This window comes from Mustelus asterias, chromosome 15 (assembly GCF_964213995.1).
Source record: "Mustelus asterias chromosome 15, sMusAst1.hap1.1, whole genome shotgun sequence".
Lineage (NCBI taxonomy): Eukaryota > Metazoa > Chordata > Chondrichthyes > Carcharhiniformes > Triakidae > Mustelus > Mustelus asterias.
Genome location: NC_135815.1, coordinates 85,894,815 through 85,916,439, shown reverse-complemented (window position 1 = coordinate 85,916,439; position 21,625 = coordinate 85,894,815). Strand labels below are relative to the sequence as shown.

At 44.9% G+C, this 21,625-nt stretch overlaps 1 protein-coding gene across 10 annotated transcripts in view; it reads right to left on the bottom strand.

Moving 5' to 3' along the window:
* Positions 1 to 21,625, bottom strand: part of LOC144504621 (pleckstrin homology domain-containing family G member 1-like) — a 201,765-nt gene that overhangs the window by 113,309 nt on the left and 66,831 nt on the right. For 2 of the 10 annotated variants that reach the window (XM_078230260.1, XM_078230261.1), the window contains exon 2: positions 17,981 to 18,116. The exons of 7 other annotated variants lie outside the window; for them this stretch is intronic. The gene's annotated coding sequence lies outside the window, so the exon portion shown is untranslated. Of the gene's footprint in view, positions 1 to 17,980; positions 18,117 to 21,625 lie in introns of those variants that run through there. One more of the 10 variants, XM_078230255.1, reaches the window with a different exon arrangement.

The window sequence follows — 21,625 nt, the reverse complement described above, 5'->3', positions numbered from 1 at the left end:
CCAAAGTGGCTCATTGCAAAAGCGAGCGTTCTTCCTCCCCACACTAAATCAGGCTTAATTGTTAGTTCATTCAAAGAAAGTAATGCTGTTTACATTTATAGGAATTGCCTCTACAATAGACCATCCAGTTGACCTTCTACATTGCAAGTCACATTTCAATAGTAATAAACTAATAGCAATGTCTTCATTACTGTGGTCTATAAATCTAGACTGATTGGTGTAACCAGTTTGAGTGACACATCTGGCTGCAGTATGCCTCTGGAGGCAGACATCAAGACCAGTTCAATGAAGACCCCTCTCACTGAAAACACTGTGTACAGCTGTCCTTACACATGAAACAGACAATGTGAGCATCTCCCCAGTGGGCAGCTTTGGGATCCACAGATTCCAAGTATCCAGTTCCATAGAACCATAGTGGCCATTCAGCCCATCGAGTCTGCACCGACTCTGAAAAGTGCATCTTACCCAGGCACACCAACCACTTTCATGCAAGCCTGCTACAAATGCCTCCCGAAGTATTATTTGAAAGTTAAATCTTGTATCAATAGTAATTGCTTTCACCATCTCTAGGGAGCCTGTTCAATTGATTGCTGACTCACTGATGTATTCTTTGGTTCGACCCATTCTTGATAAGTGACAACCAAGTCCCTTTAGAATCCTAATAACACTAGATTCCCTTTCACATTTCCTTGTCACAAGATGTCACCAAGATTTTCAAGCTGCCAACTTTGTCTGAGTGTAGGGTCTAACCACAACCATTTCCTTCTCCCAAGCAATCTTGCTTTCATTAAAAAAAAGGGACTACTATGAAGCAAAAAAAAAACTTCAGATTCACTCCACATATTAAGCAGCAGCTTTTGCAGTATCCAGTGTGAATGGCTATGGGCCCTGACAACATCTCAGCTGTATTGAAGACCTGTACTATGAACTAGCTGCACTTCTAACCAAAAATTGTTCCAGTGCAGCCATAGCACTTCTACCTGATAAATGTAGAAAATTGTCCAGCCCACAAAATGCAAGACAAATCCAATCCAGCCAAATTACTGCCCCAGTCATTGGCAGAAAATTGACAGCTCCCCCCTCCCCCCCAGCAACCTTCAGTCTCTAAGACAATGGTTTGCACTGCAGTGGTCATCAGCTTGGGATGCCCAATGCGCCACAGTAGTCGCGCTGCAGGATGTCAGTGGGTTGAGAAGGTTCACTTTAAGCCTCAGAGCCTCTTCTTGATCAGCCAAGGTTCCCATTTCAATTCACCTTTGCTATGCCAATGCCATCCCAAATCAGGAACTTCCAGGAGCTCATAATCAGTGACTCTCTCCCAGTTGTCAGTGTCCACCATAGTCATATCTTGCTTGCAGGTGTCCTTGTAACTGAGATATGGATGCCTAAGAGATTGTGACCTAATGGCCAATTGACCAGAAGGAATTTGGGTACACAACCTGTCACCCAACTGATGAATGTGACTGAGCCAGTGCAGATAAATACTGTTAGACCTCGTCCTGCCAAGAATACACCCAAGTCAGCAAGGTGGAAACTATTCAGCTTTTTCTCCTGCCTGGCAATTATCCAGGTCTCATGTGCCAAGAATACAGGCTTGGTGGATTCACAGTTTGACATGGACAAGTTACGGTTGCTCCACATTCTTATCCAGCTTTTGCAAGGTCTGGTGGTTAATTTCAGCAAACATGGATTCTAGATATGTGAAGCCAACAATCCCGTGTCACCCTGGTAACATCCTGGACCATGACAATTTTCTTCCTGTTGTGGATAGCCAAACCTTACCAGGTGTGACAGAGTTTATTTGCCACTGCAGGAATTCCCCAGTGTGGAATGTTAGTGTGGCATTGTCAGGGCAGAGCAAATCTAATGTGGACTTGGCATACCTTGGTCTCTGGTCCAGGTGCACAAGTTTAAACCTTTTATCAGTTCTGGTGTGTAAGCAGGCACTCTCCATAGATGACTTGAAAGCATAGGACAACAGGAAGAATATGCCAGAACACAACCCTGTTTGACCCCACCGGAGGAGCTCCACAAATTCAAATGGTCTTGCCATCATGTTGTGATAGAAAGGAGAGATCACGTGGAACAGCTTTGGCAGGCAGCCACCAGCATCTTAAATAGATCTTCTTGGCTCATGTGGTCAAACGTCATGGTGCGATTGATAAAGGCAATATAGTGGTTTCCTTTGTTCAGGGAGCTTCTCTTGCAGACCGAGATGATCATGTCCATTGTAGATCCTCCAGTTCCGAAACTACACTAGGACTTGGATAGTGGGTTGAGCCAGGATCTGCAGTCTCAGGGACAAATACTTTTCCCACGACACTCAGCAGGGAAATGCCTCTATCTGTTGCAATCACGACAGTCATTCTTGTTCAGGTTCACAATCTCTGCATCACACACATCCTGGGGCAGTGTTGTCTCCCTCAGAGGTTTGTGCAGATGCTGGAGTACTGATTTCAAGTTAATGATGTAAAATACCAGCACCTGGAGTTGTCCATGATCAGAGAGTCATCAACTTTGCTAAGCTCCTCCACTATGGGTTCAAATGCCAGGACACGCAGGCTTTCCAAGGTATCTGGAAGGATTCCTTGAGTGTTAATGTTCCACCTATCTCTCCAATTGTTTATTCCAGTCAGTGATGATTTCCCTTGCCTTTGTTAATGGGACCTGTTGCCTTTTTACATACATGTCCCAGACATTCCCTGGTCCAAGGACATCTTGTCATCATAGTCATACTGCCTAGCAGTCTGTTGGAACTCCTTCTGGTGTAACTCCTTGTGTGTTTGCAGTGTTCTCACACATCTATTATACTTAGGAGTGGACTGCTAGTCTTAAATCTGACATCAGCCTCAAACCAGTCAAGGTTCTTCCACTTTTCCTTCCCATATGTTGAATGTGGTATTGTAGATGGTGTCTCGAAGCATGTTCGATTTTGTTTTTTCAGTATAGGGATGCCAGGAAGTGCCTAGTGAGTTATGGAACTGTTCTGGGTAAGCAGCATAGGAGGACAGTACTTGCGCTTTGAAAGAAAAAGTTTCAAAGGTTGTTCTATTTCCAGCGAGCCACACCAGACCATCCAATCCAGCAGGTGTCCATGCCTGGATCTTGGATGACTCCAGGATATCTTGGGCCACGGATTGTTTGGAAAGGTGCTAGTTACACAAAGCTCATGGTATCAGCAAAGTTCAAGTAGTTGGTCAGTTCACATCTTTTCTAGGCCATGATGTCCAAGGCAAGAGACACATGCCTCATGGTTTGCATCCCCTCATGCTGAAACCTCATCAATATTCAGCTCCGTTTGGGTTCTGCCAGGGCCACCTGCTTGATTGCAGTACTGCCTTGGTCCATGTATGAACAAGAGCACCAAATTCCTTCACCACCACCACCACCTTCTCCCAAAGGCAATTATGCAGAAGGACTGAATACTGGCCTTGCCAGCAAAACTCACATTCCATCGGCAGATTTAAAAAAAAAGACAGCTACATGGTCTCAAGCCATTCTGGTCAGTGATGCACTCATCTTCTGCATTAACCAAAATGATTGGTCATTTGGAAGAGACAGTATAATCACGTATGGTTGCACTACTGGACTAGTAAATCTAGAGTTTGGAATAACATTCCAGAGAAAAGCCAAAGTTCAATAATTCACTTTATGAGGAAAAACATATCAGGGAGAATGACTATGATGCTGGAATATTGTGCAAAAAACTCAAATTTCCCTTAAAAAGCAAAAATTGTCTTTACTGAGGTCTGGCCTTTGTGACCCTAACATGGTAGACTTAATTGCCCACTGAAGTAGCAGTTTATTTTTCAGATGAGACACTAAATTAAGATCCCCTTCTGCCTGTTCAGTGTAACCAAGAGATCAATTTGGAAAGGTGGGCATTCTCAAGGCACCTTGACTATTATCCCTTATCCACCAACTATAATCAATAGATTATCTGGCCATTCACATAGTTTGAAATATGCTGCATAGAAGTTAGGTATAACAGCTGCACACATTTAGCAATGCTGCTCCCATATCCTTTCATCCACCTAATTTTTAATATAGATCTACTTTCTGCCTTAACCACCAACAGCCTCAAAGCACTGAAGTTTCGTCAGTCCCCTGTTCAAAATCTTTAGTAAAGTTTATTAGTCACAAGTAAGGCTTACATTAACACCGCAATGAAGTTACTGTGAAAGTCCCCTATTCGTCACACTCCTGCACCTATTTCAGGCCAATGCACCTAACCAGCAAGTCTTTCAGACTGTGGGAGGAAACCAGAGCACCTGGAGGAAACACATGCAGGCACAAGAAGAACATGCAAACTTCACATAGACAGTGACCTAAGCCAGGAATTGAACCCAGGTCCCTAGCGCTGTGAGGCAGCAGTGCTAATCACTGTGCCATATCCATGACCCTTTGTGCTAAATCCCTCAACTGGAGACAGTCTGCTTCCAGTTACCTTGTCCCAACCTTTATAAAATGTTAGATGTTATTATATCACCCCATAAATGGTACAATTATAAATTAATGAGAAAAAACAATTCAAGTATTTCTTTGTATTCATACCAGGCAGTATTTTTTTTCCAATATATACAATGAAGCTTTTACTTTTCAATATTCCAAGTATTACAGGCACTACATCTGGAAACTATTTAAATCTGTGCCCTGCAGCATTGAAACACGCACCGAGGAAGACACAACACGAGAAAAATGAGACTGGTCAACATCACAGAATCAATCCTTCATGAAAAATTCCTTCCAGATACTCGAGTTAATATATTCATTATCAATGTCAAAGCTACCCATGGGTAATACAAAATGCCTATTCTATAAAAAAATGCACAATTTTCTATAAACTTATGAATAGTGGTATACATTCATCAACTAAATATTCAATTCATACCCACATACTAGTTAGTCAATGCTCTAAACATAGCATGTCAGAAAGTAGTGAGATATACATCTCAAAATCAAAAGGTCCCTACCGACAGACTCAGTCAGCATGAGGCATTACTGAGTCGAGGCCAGGATCAGAGGAGAAGTGTCTGCTCACGTTACTGAATTAGTAATCTAGAGGTTTGGACCAATAATTTAGAAAAAAAGTTTAAAACCCACTATTAAACGCGTAGAATTTTAATTTATTTTTTAAAAAAAAAATACCTTGGAAGTTAGTAAGCGATCATGAAACATTTTGTTATTATCACAAACCAATCACCTTCACCTGGTCTGACTGGTGTGTGACTCCAGTCCCAAACCAATATGGTTGGCTCTCAACTGCCCTTTAGTAGCAAGTCAGCGTACCAAACAAACAATTCTAGACAGCAAGTCATCATTATCTTTGGAGGGAAACTAGGAAGAGGCAACAAACATCAGACTTGCCAGCAAAACCAATTTTCCAAGAAGAATTGTATTTTTAAATTTAAACAACATGGGACAGTCACATGAAAAGGAGCAACAAAAAAAAAGGGCAGAATGGAATACGACAAAAACTTAATGGAACAAACTGTTGGCAGCCTTAGCCAAAACATGCACACTTAAACGGCAGAAAGTTGCATAAAAATGGAAACATACCAACTAGGAGTAGACCATTTGGCCCCTCAAGCCTCTGCCATTTAATATCATGGCTGATTTGATGATAACCTCAAATCTGCATTCTGCCTATCCTTCAATAACTGATCATCCCTTTGCTTACCAAGAATCTATGTCTCTGCCTCCACCACCTTTTCCAGGCAGTGGAAGTTTAACTCCAGCATATATAGGATCTAGTGTTAACTCTGGATGATTCTAGCAGGTTTCATCACATGACCTATCGTCAACTGTACCTCTCTCCCCAGTAAGAAGTCTCACAACGCCAGGTTAAAGTCCAACAAGTTTATTTGGTAGCAAAAGCCACTAGTTTTCGGAGCGCTGCTCCTTTGCAGGTAACTGGGAGTTCTCTTCACAAACAGGGCATATAAAGACAAACTCAATTTACAAAATAATGGTTGGAATGCGAGTTTTTACAGGCAATCAAGTCTTAAAGGTACACACGATGTGACTGGAGAGAAGGTTAAGCACAGGTTAAAGAGATGTGTATCGTCTCCGGCCAGGACAGTTAGTGAGATTTTGCAAACCCAGGCAAGTCATGGGGGTTACAGATAATGTGACATGAACTCAAGATCCCGGTTGAAGCCGTCCTCATGTGTGCAGAACTTGGCTATCAGTCTCTGCTCAGCGACTCTGCGTTGTCGTGTGTTGTGAAGGCCACCTTGGAGTCCAACGCCAGCATCTCCACATCATGACCTCCTCCTCACACAGTTGCCACCAAACACATCCGTCCACATTGTGCGCTTCCACTTCAATATTCTACTGTTACAGAGTTGGATGAATTTCTTGACAGGTCCTGCACTGCCTCCCACCCCATCTCTCCACAATAAATGTATCCAAGATTTGGACCGGAAATAGTCCCACAGTCCAAAGATGTGCGGGTTAGGTTGATTGGCTATGCTAAATTTCCCATAGTGTCCTGGGATATGTAGGTTAGAGGGTAAATGTGTGGGGATTTGGGGGGGGGGGGGGGGATTGTTGTCGGCACATACTTGATGGGCTGAATGGCCTCCTTCTGCACCATAAAAGGTTTCTACCATTCCAAATACTCAACAGTTTTTTAAAAAAAGGTTGTTTTTGGGAAAGTTTGCAGATCAAGACTATTGCTTTCTCAATAACAACTCAATCCAGGAACAGTGACAACAGGCGACAAGGGGATTTCCATTTACTGGTAGCTCAACAACATTCATTCAGAAGTGCTCGACTGGTCTCACATCATTTATATTTAACAGATTGTTTAGTTACTTTGGCTGCTGCTGGGATCATTTGGCTACATTAGGCCTAGCTTCACTTGTTGGACACAATCAAACACCATCTGTTGGCAGAAGAATAAAAAAAAGTTTTCCAACACTTTAAGTGCCACTTTATAGAACTATTATGGATGACAAGCAAGCAAACTTCAAACAGTTTCATTAAATTGAAAGTCAATGTTCCATTGCTGCATCCCCAAATATAATTGATCAGATTTACCCCTGGAGGTGCAAACAAGAACAAACAAAGAACAAAGAACAGTACAGCACAGGAAACAGGCCCTTCGGCCCTCCAAGCCTGTGCCGCTCCTTGGTCCAACTAGACCAATCGTTTGTATCCCTCCATTCCCAGGCTGCTCATGTGACTATCCAGGCAAGTCTTAAATGATGTCAGCATGCCTGCCTCCACCACCCTACTTGGCAGCGCATTCCAGGCCCCCACCACCCTCTGTGTAAAAAACGTCCCTCTGATATCTGAGTTATACTTCGCCCCTCTCACCTTGAGCCCGTGACCCCTCGTGATCGTCACCTCCGACCTGGGAAAAAGCTTCCCACTGTTCACCCTATCTATACCCTTCATAATCTTGTACACCTCTATTAGATCTCCCCTCATTCTCCGTCTTTCCAAGGAGAACAACCCCAGTCTACCCAATCTCTCCTCATAGCTAAGACCCTCCAGACCAGGCAACATCCTGGTAAACCTTCTCTGCACTCTCTCTAACGCTTCCACGTCCTTCTGGTAGTGCAGCGACCAGAACTGGACGCAGTACTCCAAATGTGGCCTAACCAGCGTTCTATACAGCTGCATCATCAGACTCCAGCTTTTATACTCTATACCCCGTCCTATAAAGGCAAGCATACCATATGCCTTCTTCACCACCTTCTCCACCTGTGTTGCCACCTTCAAGGATTTGTGGACTTGCACACCTAGGTCCCTCTGTGTTTCTATACTCCTGATGACTCTGCCATTTATTGTATAACTCCTCCCTACATTATTTCTTCCAAAATGCATCACTTCGCATTTATCCGGATTAAACTCCATCTGCCACCTCTCCGCCCAATTTTCCAGCCTATTTATATCCTGCTGTATTGCCCGACAATGCTCTTGGCTATCCGCAAGTCCAGCCATCTTCGTGTCATCCGCAAACTTGCTGATTACACCAGTTACACCTTCTTCCAAATCATTTATATATATCACAAATAGCAGAGGTCCCAGTACAGAGCCCTGCGGAACACCACTGGTCACAGACCTCCAGCCGGAAAAAGACCCAAGTCAAATAGTTTTGATCTATAAATTCACAATACAGATCACTTGTTAAAAAAATTCTAAATCAGTTAATTTAAACAGAGCCAAACAATAGATTGGTTTGTCATCCAGTAATGAAATAAACCAGAGCCACAACCATAATTTAGATCATTCTAATACAGCATCTCTGCATATTAAAGTAAGTCTCACCCCATACCCAGCAAGCAGTTAGTACTACTTATTTCCCCTCTCATCCACTCCTAGTAGTTTCACATTTACAGCAGGATTACCTGCAGACATAGCTCCACTTATTCTCTCCAACAGAATGAGACCCACTGGAGTAACCCAACTCTTGGAAATCAAAAGCCCATTGAAAATGCAAGCACCAATTAACTTATTCAACAAGAACACCTTCAAGCATGTTAAGGTTAATCCAGGTCTGTTCTGTTGCCTCCAGTTGAAAACAAATCTCAAAGTCTTCTTTAATCCTAATTGGTCTGAGTACAGGGCGTTCTGCTCGCCCTGCTTTCTGGGTGTTAGGGGTGGGGGCAGGGGAGGGAGAGGGTCAATAACCATCTGATAATTATTTTTAATCAAGTGCAGCTGTAGGAAATCAACATTGCCAATTACAGACAAATTACAGCTCCTTCTGATGGTCATTTATTGCTCAAGTTAGTTAAACTCATTTTTTGTTCAAATTTAGAAACTGGGAACTAAAGCAGTGGCAGAGGAGTTGAAAATGTCCAGCTCCATCTATGATCACAACTTGCATTTATATAACACTGTCAATGTAGTAAAACATTGCAAGATGCTTCACATGAGTATAATTAAACAAATGTTGACAGTGAACTAAAAAAAGGATATATTGGAACAAATGGCCAGAAATCTTGGAAAAGAAAGACAAAGAGCTAGAATTGGAGAATGGTTATAGGATTATGGAGATTACAGAGATAGGGAGCAGTGAAACTATGGAGGGATTTGAACATGAGGAAAGAAAAGGTTTAAAAAGGTTTAAAAGAAAAGGTTTGAAAAAATGAAGCTGGTGGATCAAATTTGCTTTCTACCATTCTGGTAGTCACATGATACAACAGTGACTAAGCATAGCAAACAATCTCGTCTGCAACAGGCCCAGACATAACAAAAGGAAAGCTTTAGCTATGATACTCCTCCACATGCACAATAAAAAGGAAGCAGCAAGATTTCCCCACTATTTTGGCTCAATATGAACCTTTCAGTGCATTGCAACATCTAATTTTCTTTACTCACTGCCACCATTATTTGTTGTGATAGCTTCAGTTTATTGTCAACTACACCTCTAGCAGTCTTTCATTTTCCATGCATGTTATTTTACCTCACTTTAAATAATAGACCCCTCCTGGATTTTTTAAAAAATATCTCCCTATGAAGCACTTTACATTTCTGTCTGCTGATATTTCATCTGCCACCTGTCTGCCCAATTTCCAAGTACATTTGAACCCTTCCATAGCTTAAACTTCTTCAGTTTTGGAAACTATTAGCTTTGTATCATCTGCAAACTGAACCATTGTAATTGTGAATGCCAGTTCAAGATCATCGATGAAGATTTTAACAAGAGGTCTAAAACTGACTTCTGTGGGATCCCAGTGGTAACATTCTTCCAGCTGTTGATAATCCCTGCACTCTTTATTAACCTTTGGATTCTATCAGTCAACCAATTATGTGCCCAAAGGTATTTCCACTGATTCCCACTTTCTTTACTTTCATTACCAGCCTTTCCAAAAGAACGATACCATGCAGAAATCAGACCCCACGCACCCAAGACATACTCTCTTCCATCTTCTTCCATCGGGAAAAAGATACAAGTCTGAGAACATATACCAACCGACTCAAGAACAGCTTCTTCCCTGCTGCCATCAGACTTTTATATCAACACTATATTCTGCACCCTCTCCTTTCCTTCTCCCCTACGAACACTAAGAACAGTATGTTTTATTTGTATAGCTCGCAAGAAACAATACTTTTCACTGTATCCCAGTATGTGACAATAATAAATCAAATCAATTCAAGTAAACCCATCCCTTGCCCTAACAATGTCAAGTTTCCTGCCACACCCACAAAGAAAACCTTTGTTAGATTGGCAAAATCTCCCCTTCATGAAACCATGTTGACGCTCTTTTACAATTTAATTTCCATCCAGATACTCTCACCTTGAATAAAGGTTTCTGTAACCTTGCCCACAATGGGAATCAAATTCACTGGGCTATAGTTTCCTGAGTAATTTGCTACCTTTTTAGAACACAGGAACTGCATTGCTTTTCTCCAGTTCCCAGGCAGCTCTCCAGTGTTCAGTGATTTCCGGAAGATTTGCGCCAGAGTTCCTGCAATTTCCTCCCTCATTTCCTTACGAATCATCAGATGATCCTTATCCGGCCCCTCGGATTTGTTTATCGAAAGTTTACACAGCTGTTCAACAACCATGCTAGTAGTAACAAAGAACAAAGAACAAAGAACAAAACAGCACAGGAACAGGCCCTTCGGCCCTCCAAGCCTGCGCCGCTCATGTGCCCAACTAGACCATTCGTTTGTATGCCTCGATTCCCAGTCTGCTCATGTGGCTATCTAGATAAGTCTTAAACGATCCCAGCGTGTCCGCCTCAATCACCTTGCTTGGCAGTGCATTCCAGGCCCCCACCATCCTCTGTGTAAAATACGTCCCCCTGACATCTGTGTTGAACCATGTGTGGTGAACCATCGTTGGTTCCCACTGGATAGTACTGAGCCAGGGCTGGCCAGCACTACAGGAATGTATATAGGTTGCTGTGGGATTGTACTAATGTTGTTGTTGGGCTAGGGTGGGATTGATACACCTGTGGTTGTTACTGTTGTGGCACATCCCAGTCGGGCTCCGCCTCCTGGGAGAGGTATAAGACTCCCTGCTCGGACGGGACCCCTTCAGTCTGGGATAGTGTGTTAAAGTTCTGATAGTTCCATTGTTAGTTAATAAAAGCCTTCTTTTACCGAACCTTTGAGCCTCGTGTCCAATTGATGCGCATCAATTTTATTAACTAAAATTAAACTCTCGACGGAAGAAAAAAAAAGAAAGGAGAGTATGGAGCAAATCCTCAAGCCAGAACGTCTGACGCTAGATCCACGTGCGGTGGGCGCTTCTAACACCTTCGACCACTGGCTGAAATGTTTTGAAGATTACCTAGCAGCCTCCGCAGCGGTCACCACAGATGATGACAGACTCCGGGTCCTCCATGCGAGGGTAAGCGACACAGTCTACCTCGCGATCCGTGCGGCCACCACTTACCCGAGGGCCCTCGAGCTTCTAAAAAAGCGCTATACGAAACCTCCTAACGAGATCCACGCTCGTTACCTCCTCGCTACACGACGTCGGCAGTCGGGCGAAACCATGGAGGACTACGCCAATGAGCTCTTACAGCTAGCCAGGGGCTGTGACTGCAAAGCTGTGTCGGCTGAGCAGAGCATGTACGACCTCGCCCGAGATGCGTTTGTGGCCGGGGTCGGGTCTTCATACATCCATCTCAAGCTGCTAGAAAAGGGTAATCTCAACCTTACCCAAGCCATGGAATTAGCTGAAATGCTCGAGTCGGCTTCGAAGAGCTTAGTCCTGTATCCGGAGGATCACGTGGAGACAACGTGGCAGGAGCAGTCGCAAATCCCTCCTCGCCCCTCGGGCTTGAAGTGCAGTGTTATGGCGTGCTCCCATGTGGGCCAGACGACGGCTGCAGCCCCATGTGGCCCGCGGTGCTACTTCTGTGGAGGAGCCAAACATACCCGACAAAAGTGTCCCGCTAAAGCGGTAGTCTGTACCGCATGCGGTAAAAAGGGGCATTATGCGAAGGTGTGCAGATCGAAGCCCAGGAACGGCAGTGCGGCCTGTGACGCTTCGGAACGGGGATCATCACCATCGTCGTCGAAGTCCTCGCGGGGTTCGTCCACGTGCGAGTCCAGGACGACGCCATTGCGGTCGACGGAGTCGGAGGAGGATGACCACCAGGGGTCGCTAAGTTTGGCGCCCTCACCCATGTGCGATTCATGGGGGGTGGCCATTTTGGTCGACGATGACCATGAGCGACCAGCAGGGGTCCTCAGCGTCGACCTCAGCTGCCTGCAGTGACGTTCACGGACCAACGGTGGCGTCGATCACCCTGGACCAGGCTAAGCCTCACAGGCTTGATTGTTCGATGATGGATATCCAGGTAAACAATCATGCGATTTATTGTCTGTTTGACAGCAGGAGCACTGAGAGCTTTATCCACCCTGACACTGTGAAGAGGTGTGGACTCCAGATTCAACCTGCCAAACAGACAATCTCTATGGCATCAAGGTCTCGGTCTGTCGCTGTGCTAGGACGTTGTGTGGTAACTTTGAAAGTACAAGGCACAATTTACGAGCATTTCAGGCTCCTTGTGTTGCCGTATCTTTGCGCACCAATTCTCCTCGGACTAAACTTTATGGTCCACATGAAGAGTGTGATCCTACAGTACGGTGGGCCACTCCCTTCGCTGACAGTGGGAGAACAGCTGCAGTCTCCAAATTGTCCAAAGCGCCCCGCTTGCAATCTTTCTACGTTAAAGATCACCACACCCTCTTTATTTCAGAATCTGGTACCAGGCTGCAAGGCGTTACAGCACTGAGGATCGGATCTTCATCAGATCTGAGGTTCAGCGACTCCTCAAAGAAGGGATCATACAGCCCAGTGTTAGTCCGTGGAGAGCACAGGTTGTGGTGGTCAAGAGCGGGAACAAACCTCGGATGGTCATTGATTACAGTCAGACCATTAACCGATATACGCAGCTGGATGCGTATCCTCTCCCGCGCATATCTGATATGGTCAATCAGATTGCGCAGTACCGGGTGTTCTCCACCATAGACCTCAAGTCCGCCTACCACCAACTCCCCATTCGCCCAGAGGACCGACAATACACGGCCTTTGAGGCGGATGGTTGTCTGTATCATTTCCTTAGGGTTCCATTTGGTGTCACCAATGGGGTCTCGGTCTTCCAGCGTGCTATGGACCGAATGGTGGACCAGAACAGGCTGCGGGCTACCTTCCCGTACCTGGATAATGTCACCATCTGCGGCCATGATCAGCAGGACCATGACACAAATCTCCAGAACTTCTTACGCACTGCATCTCACCTGAATTTGACCTACAACAGGGAGAAGTGTGTATTCCGTACGCGCCGGTTAGCCATCCTGGGATACGTGGTGGAAAACGGGGTCATTAGCCCTGATCCAGACCGTATGCGCCCCCTTGCTGAACTTCCCTTGCCCGCTAGCGCAAAAGCACTGAGAAGATACCTAGGCTTCTTCTCCTATTATGCGCAGTGGGTCCCCAACTACGCGGACAAAGCCCGTCCGCTTATTAAGTCCACAACTTTTCCACTCACGCCAGAGGCCCAATTGGCCTTCAAGGAATTGAAACACAACATCGCGAAAAGCCACGATGCACGTGGTAGACGAATCCATCCCTTTTCAGGTGGAAAGCGATGCATCTGATTTTGCCCTGGCCGCCACACTTAACCAGGCGTGCAGGCCCGTCGCGTTTTTTTCCCTCCAAGGCCCTGAAATTCGGCATTCAGCGGTGGAAAAGGAGGCCCAGGCCATTGTGGAGGCCGTCAGGCACTGGCGCCATTACCTGGCGGGAAAGCGGTTCACCCTGATCACGGACCAGCGGTCCGTGGCGTTCATGTTCAACAACTCGCAGAGGGGCAAGATCAAGAATGACAAGATCTTGCGGTGGAGAATTGAACTCTCCACCTATAACTACGATATCATGTATCGTCCAGGGAAACTCAATGAGCCCTCGGATGCCCTCTCGCGCGGAACATGCGCTAGTACTCAGGAGGATCGCTTGAACGCCCTCCATAATGATCTGTGCCATCCTGGGGTCACTCGGCTCTACCACTTTGTCAAAGCCCGCAACCTGCCTTACTCGGTGGAGGACGTCAGGTTGGTGACAAGGAGCTGTCGGATTTGCGCGGAATGCAAACCGCACTTTTACCGACCTGAACGGGCATATTTGGTCAAGGCCACTCGCCCCTTCGAGAGGCTGAGTGTTGATTTTAAGGGCCCCCTTCCCTCAACGGATCGGAACGTGTACTTTCTGAACATAATAGGTGAGTACTCCCGGTTCCCGTTTGTTGTCCCCTGCGCGGACACATCGGCTGCCACGGTGATCAAGGCATTCCGTGATCTTTTTACCCTGTTCGGGTACCCCAGCTATATCCATAGCGACAGGGGCTCGTCGTTCATGAGCAATGACTTGAGGCAATTCCTGCTCTCATACGGGATTGCCTCTAGTAGGACCACGAGTTACAACCCTAGGGGTAATGGACAGGTGGAGCGAGAGAATGCTACAGTCTGGAAGGCTATCCTATTGGCGTTGAAGTCCAAAGGCCTTCCAGTCTCCCATTGGCAGGAGGTCCTCCCTGATGCGCTTCACTCTATTCGTTCCCTCCTGTGTACGGCAACCAATGCTACTCCCCACGTGAGGATGTTCTCATTCCCTTGGAAGTCTTCCTCGGGGATATCTTTACCAGCCTGGTTGACGTACCTGCGGCGACATGTAAGGGCCCGCAAGTCCGACCCCTTGGTCGAACAGGTCCACCTCCGCCACGCCAACCCTCAGTATGCCTATGTGGCATATCCTGACGGGCGAGAGGACACAGTCTCGATCCGAGACCTGGCGCCCGCAGGGGACGTAGCAACTCCTGTCGCTCCCATACCCCCAGTGACGAATCCGTTATCCCTTATTTCTCCCCCGGACACAGCGCGGACAGCATCGGGACCAGTGCTTAACAGTTTTACTCCAATGCACAGCTTGCCTGAGCCCCGAAGATGGTCGCCATCGCAGAATATGTCAGGATCCCCTGCACTACCATCTCATCAGGATCAACCGGCCTGTGAGTCCGTGGGAGAACAGCTGGACGCCGTTTTGGGGAGAACGCCACCGCAAGTGCCTACTCCGGTGTCACCGCCGGTATTGAGGAGGTCACAATGACGGTGCGGTCCTCCAGGCCGTCTGAACTTATAATCTGTTGACATTTTAGTCTGTTTTCGTACCCCGCCGGCCTTTGTTCTCAAAGGAGGGGTGAATGTGGTGAACCATCGTTGGTTCCCACTGGATAGTACTGAGCCAGGGCTGGCCAGCACTACAGGAATGTATATAGGTTGCTGTGGGATTGTACTAATGTTGTTGTTGGGCTAGGGTGGGATTGATACACCTGTGGTTGTTACTGTTGTGGCACATCCCAGTCGGGCTCTGCCTCCTGGGAGAGGTATAAGACTCCCTGCTCGGACGGGACCCCTTCAGTCTGGGATAGTGTGTTAAAGTTCTGATAGTTCCATTGTTAGTTAATAAAAGCCTTCTTTTACCGAACCTTTGAGCCTCGTGTCCAATTGATGCGCATCACCATGCCCCCCTCACCTTGAACCCGTGACCCCTTGTGTTCGTCACCTCCGACCTGGGAAAAAGCTTCCCACTGTTCACCCTATCTATGCCCTTCATAATTTTATACACCTCTATTAGGTCGCCCCTCATCCTCCGTCTTTCCAGGGAGAACAACCCCAGTTTACCCAATCTCTCCTCAAAGCTAAGACCCTCCATACCAGGCAACATCCTGGTAAACCTTTTCTGTACTCTCTCCAAAGCCTCCACGTCCTTTTGGTAGTGTGGCGACCAGAACTGGACGCAGTATTCCAAATGTGGCCTAACCAATATTCTATACAGCTGCAACATCATATGCCAACTTTTATGTTCTATGCCCCATCCAATAAAGGCAAGCATGCCATATGCCTTCTTGACCACCCTCTCCACCTGTGCTGCCACCTTTAAGGATCTGTGGACTTGTACACCCAGGTCCCTCTGTGTGTCTATACTCCTGATGGTTCTGTCATTTTATTGTATAGCTCCCCCTTACATTAGATCTATCGAAATGCATCACTTCGCATTTATCTGGATTAAATTCCATCTGCCATTTCTCCGCCCAATGTTCCAGCCTATCTATATCCTGCTGTATTCTCTGACAATGTTCATCACGATCCACAACTCCAGCAATCTTTGTGTCGTCCGCAAACTTACTGATCACACCAGCTACATCTTCTTCCAAATCATTTATATATATCACAAACAGCAGAGGTCCCAGTACAGAGCCCTGTGGAACACCACTAGTCACAGACCTCCAACCAGAAAAAGACCCCTCCACTGTTACCCTCTGTCTTCTATGGCTAAGCCAGTTCTCCAGCCATCTAGCTAGCTCACCTTTTATCCCGTGAGATTTAACTTTTTGCACCAGCCTGCCATGAGGGACCTTGTCAAACGCTTTACTAAAATCCATATAGACGACATTCACGGCCCTTCCCTCGTCAATCGTTTTTGTCACCTCCTCAAAAAATTCCACCAAATTTGTGAGGCATGATCTCCCTCGTACAAAACCATGCTGTCTATCGCTAATGAGATTATTCAGTTCTAAATGCACATATATCCTATCTCTAAGAATCTTCTCCAACATTTTCCCTACCACGGACGTCAAGCTCACCGGCCTATAATTACCCGGGTTATCCTTGCTACCCTTCTTAAATAACGGGACCACATTTGCTATCCTCCAATCCTCTGGGACCTCGCCTGTGTCCAGTGAAGAGACAAAGATTTCTGTTCGAGGCCCAGCAATTTCATCTCTTGCCTCCCTGAGGAGTCTAGGATAGATGCCATCTGGCCCTGGGGATTTGTCTGTCTTAATGGTTCCTAAAAAACCTAACACTTCCTCCCTTGTAATTGAGATTTTTTCTAACGGGTCAACACATCTCTCTGAGACACTACCAGTCAACATGTCCCTCTCCTTTGTGAATACTGATGCAAAGTATTCGTTTAGGATCTCTCCTACTTCCTTTGGTTCTAAGCATAATTCCCCTCCTTTGTCCCTGAGAGGTCCAATTCTTTCCCTAACAACCCTCTTGTTCCTAACATATGTATAAAATGCCTTAGGATTCTCCTTAATCCTGTCTGCCAAGGACATTTCATGATCCTTTTTTGCCCTTCTAACTCCCTGTTTGAGTTCTTTTCTACTTTCTCTGTATTCCTCCAGTGCTCCATCTGTTTTTAGCTGCCTGGACCTCATGTATGCCTCTTTTTTCTTTTTGATTAGACCCACAATTTCACTGGTTATCCATGGCTCCCGAATCCTACCTTTCCTATCCTTCCTCTTTACAGTCCTATCAACTGCTCCTTAAAAGACTCCCACATGCCAGATGTGGATAACGTGTCACAATGTACCACCACAGCACCCTCTCATCTACCCTCTAGATCAATTAAAGTACCTATCTCCTCCTTGGTGAATGCTGAGGTAAAATAGCCCTTTTGCCACTTTTGCAGCTTCAGTTGTCATGCTATCACCCAATTCCACTTTCAGTGGCCCAACTCTTTCTCTCATTCTTCTTTTTCTCTTAATATAATGACAAAAAGTTTAATTATCCTTTACTTCTGCCATTTTCAATTCAATTTTTTTCTTTGCCAAGTCATGTCCTTTTTTACATTTCTGACAGCTCTTTTGGTTTTGAATCCATTTTTCTTCATGGCATAAAGCATTTTTTTCAGCTTTATTAATTGCTTGGTCATCCCATTAAATCAGGCAGGAGTGCCTGAAACTTGGTACTTTATTTGTCATGCTATACATTGGTCCATTGTATTCAAAAATACCTCCTGGAGGAAGCTCTATATTTCCTTCATTCTCTTAGCCATACTCAAAACTTGCAGACTGACACTGACGGCTGTAACTTTCTCGTAGACATAAAGTTGGCCTTTTAAAATTTGACTAATTTGTATGCGTTACGTAACCTCTTTAATTCTTGGAATGTCAAATATGATCAGATTATGATCACGAGTAATTAAAACCTCACCCACCTTTGTGTTGGAGATGTAACCATCCCTATTACTCATAATCAAATCCAGGATGTTTCATCCCAGGGTTGAGTCTTTTACAAACGGGACCACAAAAGAGACTTCCATTAATTCTACAACTCCCATCCTGTCAGGAAAACTATGAGAAAAGAAAAGCAGAAAAAGACAGAAAGAAGAGGGAAAATGAGAAAGAAAGAATGAGCGAATGAATTAATCAATCATTCGATCCTTTTAGTATGACACATCATCTTCTAAGGGAAGTGAGTGCAGATATGAAAACAATAGCAACACTAATGTCACCCTGTCAAAATGTAAATCAGCCTCTGAATCCTGCCACTAAACAATAAAAAAGTTGCCAACTCCGGGTGGACCGCATCATGTGGAGTTTTGATCATATGATGTCTGATCATGTGATTCCGGCCCACAGTAACTTTCCAATATCTGCTGGGGTAGATAGCTCCTGCTGGCTGAGTTTAATTCTTACTGTGTGGGCTGACCTGTGCGACATATTCTAAGACACATTCCTGTGGCACAAGGCCACATATCTAAATTGTAAAATTCCATTCTCTTGTGATATGTCTCAATGCACAGCTGTTTAGTTGCAAGCTGGAGCTACGTTTGAGACTATCAGCTGTTGTGTCTGTCATGTTCTGCAGACTCCATTCACTTTTCAACTTGACCTAGTGCCTTTTTGATTATCACCTACGCAGAAAGAATGCTACACGCTTTCCCAAGTACAGTATAAGTATTACATTGCAAATATCTGTCGTGAAGACTGCCTTCGCAGCACGACCAACTCCTCTATTAGCCTCCAAGCCAAGGTGTCAGCTGTGGCTCAGTGGTAACACTACCGCCTCTGAAAGCAGATTTGCTGTTTAAGTCCCATTCCAGAGATTTGAGTATATAACCCAAGCTGCCACTCCAGTGAGAATAGAGCACCGGCGGAAGAGCGGCTGTCTTTTGGATGAGATGTTAATGCTGATGCGTGTGTCTTCTCAGGTGTGTATAACAGATCCCATGGCACTATTTTGAAGAAGAATGGGGAATTTTCCCTGGTATCCTCACAAATATTTATCCCTCAACCAAAGGAGATTATCTGTTCATTCCCTCATTTCTGTTAGTGGGATCCTATTGTGTGTAAACTTACTGCCACGTTTCCTACCTTACAACAATGGTTTTAAAAAAGCATTTCATTGGCTGCAAAGTGCTTTGGGATTGTAAAATGTGCAATATTAATCCAAGTTTTTTCTTTATTTTTCTTTTATTCAATTTTAAACATGCAGTCACTATTCAAATTGGGAACTTAGTTATATCACATCAGGCTGATGACAAGAATTCAATGCTATGTTACTATTTCCATACCCACGATGGTAACATTGAGCTGAATTTAATACCCCCTGCTGATAGCCTTGGCATGCTCGCCAAATTCAATAGGTGGTCTTCCCATCACCTACCCACCCGCTCCTGCCCCCACCACAATTATACTGGTGGCAGGGGTGCTGTTGGGTGGCCCACCCACAGCGTGTCAATTGAGGTCCCTCAGTGTGCAATTAATGCCCATCTAAAGGCCTTATCCCACCGCTGCCAGGAAATAACCAGCAGTGGGAGAGGCTCATACCAAGCGCCCAGCCCAATCAGAGGACCTCCCACAAGGTTTTATACCCCCAAACACCCCCATCCTCCAGGTTGCCCTTCCCTCAGGGTCCCTCTAACCCCAGCCTCTCACCACCCTGCCCCCTTGCCCTCCATGCCAGGATCTGCCAGCTTGGCACCCAAAATTCCCCAAACACTTACAGAAATTCCAACCCAGTGCTGCACACCTCTGTCAAATTGGCCATTAAATGGCTGCAGGGCAGCTGGTGTTCCCCTCAGTGGGCTCCCCCTGGACCTTTTAGCCATGGGGGGGGCGGGGGGGGGGGGGGGGTGCGGGGGCAGGGAGTGGAATTCAGCACCCCGTATAATTCAGCCCATTGTGTAACCTCAATTTACTTTGGATCCTAAATCAATCCAATATTCAAACTCCTAATCATCATTGCTCAATGGGGTCAAATATCTGTGCCATTCAGAGGGGAAAAGTGTCCTGAAAATTAAAGATAGCTCCTGGTTTTGGACAATAGGACAATGTGTGATAGCAAATTGGCAGCCGATTTTACACAGCATCTATTGAAATCAAGGAAAAGAAAATCAGGTAGATGTAAATCAGATTGCCGGTCGCTATTGCCTGTCCGATAGTAATGCCCACAACTAATGCACCCCCATCTATCAACATCTTTGTCAAACCATTAGCACAAGAAGCATTTTGCTCCATTTTCCATCACCTTAAGGCACAGAACACTTGGCATCAATTCAATTATGATCAATAGTCTTGGTTTAATATTGAGTTTCAAAAGGAAGGGAATGGGTGGCAGAACCAATCAAAAGCCTTTTTCTTTCCTTTCTATGTAGTGGTTGACCAGAAAAGCAAAAGAACCTTGATGATGTCCTTTCAAAATGAAGTAGGCCGTGATGATAGAGCGTTTCCTTTTAAAATACACAACTTATTCTTCCACCAAAGTTGTGGCTATCGATCAGTAGAGCCCTGAGGAAATTCTGGTGTCCGCTCTTTTTTACACGCAAGTTTTATATTTGCTAAACAGTAAAATATACAACAGTTTGGAAGGTGCGGTAGTGTAATATGATGGAGCAGAGATATTTCCTGACATTAGACTGAAGGCAAATGATGAGCTATAGCACCATTACTGGTAGGATGGTATAATTGCAATGTGACAAGTTTACATAGGCTGTTTCCATTGTAAATTTTTGCATCGGAACTTTTAATGAAAGTTGAGACGGAAGTGTAATTAAAACATGACAGCAGGATGTAAAGTTTTATAGACAGTAATTAAATGATGTTGGATAGTTTACCATAGTATATATAATCTTTTAAAAATACTTCCTCAGAACTGCACTGAAGTGCCAGTGTAGATTATGTGCTCAAGCCTCTATAGTGATGCTTCAACCCACGACTTTCAAACTGAGAGGCAAGACTGTTACCACTGAGTCAAGGCTGATTCCAAATAAATGAAGAAACAGCATTAGACTGTCACGATCTCTACACTTGAGTTGCACCTAGACTTCCAAAGGATATCTGACACAGTGCCACATGGGAGGGTGATTAGTTAAAAATCGGTGTTCTGGGGATTCAGAGTCAATCTGTGGAATGGAGGAAGAAATTAATTGCAAAGCAGAAAACAACAAACTCTTATTCCAGAAGTTATGTCAGTGTAAAGGGAAATGCTGAGTGGGATGTCCCGAGGCTCAGTGTTAGGTCCACAGCTGTTTCTAATTTCCATCAATGCCTTTGTAGCTGACACTCAATACAAAAGTTTGCAGAGACATTGAACAAAAAAGGGAAGAGAATCAGTAGGGACTGCTTATACAAAATGAGCTGGATAATGGTGGATGAAATTTTATGTAATTCATTGCACATAGAAGTCATGTACCTCATAAATGGCATTGAAAATAGTTAAGTATGAAGGTGAAAGAAACCAGAAACATTAGTAGACTCAACATTCTCAACCAATGCAGGTAACAGTCAAAATAAGTGAACAAAATTATCAATTATACAGTTAGAACATTCAGAGAAAGTTAGAATCAAAGTGCAAGCTA